Source organism: Carlito syrichta, unplaced genomic scaffold (assembly GCF_000164805.1).
Source record: "Carlito syrichta isolate Samal-C Ts95f unplaced genomic scaffold, Tarsius_syrichta-2.0.1 Scaffold306503, whole genome shotgun sequence".
NCBI classification, from domain to species: Eukaryota; Metazoa; Chordata; class Mammalia; order Primates; family Tarsiidae; genus Carlito; species Carlito syrichta.
In genome coordinates this window covers 76,093-82,092 of record NW_007250599.1, presented here as the reverse complement: position 1 = coordinate 82,092, position 6,000 = coordinate 76,093, and positions in this window count along the sequence as shown.

Sequence of the window (6,000 nt, the reverse complement as noted above, 5' to 3'; positions counted from 1 at the left end):
GAACTTTGAGGGCTGTCCAACTCAATGCAGTACTAAGACATAGGCATCTGATAGAGACTCCTAGGCTCTCTCACATGATAGAAAATAATGAAGAACACATGTCTTAGGGGAACTGATTCTTGTCATTTCCAATGCATTTTGAAATCATGAAACTTGACTTTCACTGCATTGTAATACAGAACCCTCATGAGTGTTGCCAACAGAGCTTCAAACTGAATAGTGTGCAGAAGGGATGGGCTTCTCATGGTTTGAGTGGATAAAATTGTTTTAATAAAATACACTAACAAGAAGCCTTCTTGAGACTTTATGAGTCTTGAGATTTTGTCTGAGATCCTGTAAGAAAGTACTGATTCATATTGACAATACGTCTCACTGTGTGACTCTTGAGAATGTGGCCTATATTCTATGTATTTCTATATTAAAATTGTAAATTGTGGATTATGGTGACAACTTTATACAGTGCCTCTATAATACATCTCATCAACAAGGGCACCTGCATAATGAACATTTGTATACCTAACACTGAATTGTACCCCAAATCTTTAAAATAAAATTTTAAAAAGTCAGTAGAATAAATCCAAAGTTTTTGTTTGACAAAATATCATTGACAGTGTTTTATAATCAACAAAATAATTCCTTCTTTTATTGTTTCTACTGTTGCAATTTCAGGTTAAAAAATGGGTATCCAGCCTCAGTCCAGCACAGCTGCCTTCTCCGTCAGAAAGCAAGAAGTAAAGGGCCTGTGTGCATATCAGAGATGTGAAATAAACTGAGGCAGTGGTAGTTCCCAAGAGCCCCAGAAAAAGATTTCACAATAAAAGGTGTGAAGTGGTGGCCATGCACAGTCAGTGAATTGGTGCAGTCAAGTTAGAGATTTACAGTGGCATAGACCCAGGGAAGAGCAAAAGAAATATGGGCAATTTTTAAAAGAGTCAGTTCAAAAATAAACTTGTAAATGCTTCCTGCCTGGGCTTCCATAAATACATCAAATATAAATTTAGTAGCAGTTTTCTATTCTGAAAAGTTGTCTTAAACTCAGAGTAAAGATTTGGAGCTGTTTCCAGGAAAGAAAACATTGAACCTGGCCATAACTCTTCTGTATTCTCACCCTGCCCTGTCTGTTTTCAATTCCTACATCTTGGAGTGGCTCTTCCTTATTTCATGTAGATAACCAGGCCATTTCTTAGAGTCCCAAGAAGATTTCTTGACATATATAGCTAAATCTGCTGTGCATATGATATTTGCAAACAAGTTCCTATCTATTTTTAAGCAATGTATTCATGAAGATATTGAATAAGCACAATAATTTTCAAAGGAAACATCAATAAAATTTAAAATTTCTCATCAGTTTTCCTGTTGTGATGATTCTTTAATTGAGCAGCAAGTATTTGCACAGATAAATAGAATTATTGGTGCTTAAGAGTTCTGGGCATGAACCATTGTAATTGAACTTTACACAAACACACACTGCAATAAAATGGAGAACCTCACTTTTTTCCAAAATTTGAGGTGTGTTTATAAATTATGAAATAATATACTTTTATTTGTCAAAGGAGAAATATGCAATGATATTTGACAAAACAAAGTAAGAAGATAGCATTAATGGCCATCACCATAATGACAGGTGTAGGTACCATGATATGGCATTTTACAGTGGGGAAGTGAGGTTAAATTAAATCCAAAATACAGAGTAGGAAAGTGAGGATTTGTAGGTGAAAAGCAGTATGGAACTCAGAGAATGGAAAACTATTCACAGGACAGATCATGGGTCAGATGGACACTGGATCAACCAACATAACATGTTATTGTTTATGTCGGACCAAGAAGAACAGATATCACCCAGGTTATTGTGGAGAACAAAGAACCTGATCAGATACTGAGGGTGATCAGATATGGAGATGGGGTATCTGGTTAATCCAACATATTAGGATTTCAGTAAAAACTGGATTTCTCAAGAAAGCTCACAGAGAGTCCTAGCAAAATTTTTCAGAGTCAACTGATGTTTACTGAACCAAATAAACTAAAAAGAAAAAGATAATATAAATTATTTGTTCCCTCAATATGTGGTGATGGTGACTTACATAATAGGGTCACAATGGGATAGACTAATGGTTCCTTGCTTCTGGATGTCACAATCAGACCTGGGCAGTCCTCACTGATCATGAATGGCTCAAAGCTCCACATAGGTGGAAACACCCTGGCCCTGTTAATGTGCAGCTGGGATCTCTCCAGGCTCTGAGGTGTGCAGGACAGAATCCTTAACCCAAACCCAGACTCAGGTGATTGTCTGCATTTTTCCAAAGGAAGAGAGGAATAGCTTAAGAATAGGGCCAGATGTACTCCAATTAAGATATATCTAGATCACACACGACGTCTGGCAAGATGGCAATGGGGCAGCTTGGTGTGTGAGATCCTCCATGAGAGAGAACACACATGAAGACTCTAGCTCTCTCCCAGGAGCTGCAGCTCCCATTGTCAGCAGCCTACTTTTCACACAGAGCTCAGCAGCGGTCGCTGCTCAAACACCATGGCAGTCTGGGTTGCCGCTGCAGCCATGGATGCCCCTGACATAGACATCACCCCACCCATGCCTGAGGTGACCCACAACTTCAGACCATGAAGCCTCCACAAGCACAATCTACTGAGATCATCCCCGCTGCCACTGCCACCACCACGCCCCGACCCTTACCTGGAGCCAGGCTCCTGGAGCTCTTTCCATGTACTGGGAGGTGGCTGCCACCACTGCCACTACCGTTGCCTGCTCCCTCCTATCCTGGGCACCCGCTGACTTCCACACAGGGCTTGCATTGACTTGCAGGTTTCAGAAGCTGTAGATAATGGTCAATAGGAGCGGTGAGATAGCACCACCTGCTGGGGATGCAAGGTAACAACAGCAAAATGAGAATGACAGAAGCTCTTCCCCCTTGATAAATAGGCCAGATCTGAGTGATAGACTGTCCAGGGAACCCAAATCTGAACTGCCCTTCACAGCAAACCAGGGGCAACTGACCCTAACTGTGAACAAATCTACCAGCCTGCAAAGACAGTTAGAAATCAAAACTGAAAGTACCCTGGACTTAAAGGAAGAGTCTCAGAGTGTGCTTGCTCGGTTCTATTAGTTTACTGACTTTATTCTATTCCTTTTGTTTTGTTATTTTTTATTTCTCTGTAAACCTCAACTTTGTATAGAGGAATAGCACACCAATGAGGAAGTTGCTTAGCTTGTACATTAGCATCACTGTATGTTTTAGCTTTTTCGTAAGGTTTTTGGTTAGTTTGTAGTCCTGGTCATTGTTTTTCCTTTATTTGTTTCAGTCTTTGTGTCTTTTTTCATTTGATAGTCAGTACACTCATCTGTTTTCCCTCTTACTCCTTTCTCTTTCCATCCCCCTCTTCCTGCCACAGCCTGCTCCATTCTCTTCCCTCTGTTAACCTCATTTTGCTTTCAGTGAGTAAACCAACAACCCCATCACATGGACAGACTCCAAGTCAGTGGGAATTGGTTTCAGATTATCTGTTCACTTGTCGGTGGATACCCAGAACTGCAGATAGATTTTGCTTCACAGCTAACCCCTTTATTAAATCTCAAAGCTGCAAAAGGACAGCCCCCAACCTACAGTCCAACTCCAGAATTGAACAAAGTAAGAGGATATAAATAAGGAAGAACAGGAGATTGAACAAACAGAAATAAAAGCAACCTCTCCACCCCTGAATAACAGAATTAAAGAAGATGGGGAAGTGAAAGGAAGGAAAAAGTAGGGAGGAAAAGTTTGCCAAAATGAAGAAAAACCAAAAGAAGAATATAGATCTCACACAGACGTCTGGGAGGTCAGACACTGAGAAAACAGACTTCAGAACACAAACAATGAAGAGGCCCCAGAATGACTGTCCACATGCAACAAACCCAGACATCAAGACATGAATAGAAAGAAAAGAAAAACCATGAGGAGTAACGAGAGGAAAATAGGAAGGGGCTGATGGAAATATGTAACGAACTAACAAGCATGCAAAGCAGAATTATCCAAGCATAGGAAAGAACCTCAGAATTGAAGACCAAAATACAGAACTAACCAAAGTGTCAAAAGCATAGAAAATAAGCTTAAAAAGACAGAGCAAAACCTTCAAGAGATGAATGATTACTTCAAGAGACTGAACCAAAGAGAAATTGGCCTTCCTGAAGCAGAGAGAGAGACAGAGTTGACACTGGAACAAACATTTTATGAAATCATTTAAGAAAACATCCCTCATCTCATCAGTGATGCCAAAATTCAAACAGAAGAGATTCAGAGAAGCTCTTCAAGACAACAAACAAGAAGACCTACTCCCAGATACATAACAATGCACCTAAACAGAGTAGGGATAAAAGAAAAAATCCTAAAGGCAGCAAGAGAAAAAGATGCATGCAGCCATATCTTCAAAGTTCTAAAAGATAAACAATTGCAACCAAGAATAACATACACAGTCAAACTAAGCTTCATCAGTGAGGGAGAATTGAAATCTTTCCCAGATATCCAATCCATAACAACTTATGCTGCCACCAGACCACCTCTACAAGAAACACTTATGAAAATATTGAAAACAGAAGAAAAGGAGAAAAAAACAACAACATTTTTCACAAGAGTACAGGCAAAAGATTAAAAACACATATGAAGCAACTGCAAAAACCAAAGAAAGAAAATAAACAAATAGGAACAACAACAACATGTCTGTAAGAACATTATGATAGGGATCAACTCTCACATTTCAATATTTAACCTGAATGCGAATGGACTAAATGCACCACTGAAAAGACATTGAATGGAAAAATGAATAAAATATCACCAGGCATCAATTTATTGCCTTCATGAGACTCACCTCACTAGAAAGGACACTCACAGACTCAAAGAAAGAGGTTGGGGAAAAAAAATTTTCAGGCAAACGGAAGACAAAAGTTAAGAGGATTTGCAATCTTAAACTCAGACAATACACAGTTTAAGCTTTTAAAAATTTAAAATAAATACAGAAGGCCAAGCTAAATGATAAAAGGTTGAAATAAAAAAAAGAAATATCCATTCTAAACATATATGCACCCAACATAGGAGTGCCAATTTTCATAAAGCAGCTTCTAGGTAAACTGAATTAAAATATTGACTCTAACACTATCATAGCTGGGGATTTCAATACCCCACTTACTACCATAAAAGATCATCAGAACAAAAAATCAGCAACGAGATGTAAAACCTCAATATGACTCTTAAACAAATGGACTTAACTGATATCTACAGAACACTCCATCCAACAACCAAAGAATATACATTCCAGTCATCACCGCATGGAACGTACTCTAAGATCGACCACATACTTGACCATAAATCAAGCATAAGCAAATTTTTAAAAGATTCAAATTTTGCCATGCACCTTCTCAGACCACAGTAGAATAAAAAATAAGCATCAACACCAACAAGGTTCTCCCTAAATCCACAAAGACATGCACACTAAACAGCATAATGCTAAACAACTCCTGGGTCAATGATAAAATAAAAACAGAGATTAAAATATATCTCAAAGCAAACAAACATAAAAAAATCATAAAAAATTCACTGGAATGTCATGAAAGCTGTAGTAAGAGGGGAATTCATACCTCTACAAATGCACATGAAGGAAATGGAAGGATTAGAAATTAGCAGCCTAACAAGTCACCTATGGAAGCTGGTAAAGCAAGACCACCAAAACCCTAACTTCCGCAGAAGAATCCAGATCACCAAAATAAAAGCCCAAATCCAGGACATAGAAGACAAAAAATAACACAAAAAATCAGTGAAACAAAAGGCTGGTACTTTGAAAGGCTGAACAAGATTAATGTCCTCCTAGCTAGACTGACCAAGAAAAAGAGAGAAAGTCCAAATAAACACAATCAGAAACACAAAAGATGAAGTCACATCTGACTCTGAAGAAATACAAGGGATAATCAGAGTCTATTATGAGCACTTGTTTGGAAACAAACTTGAAAAGCTTAAGGAA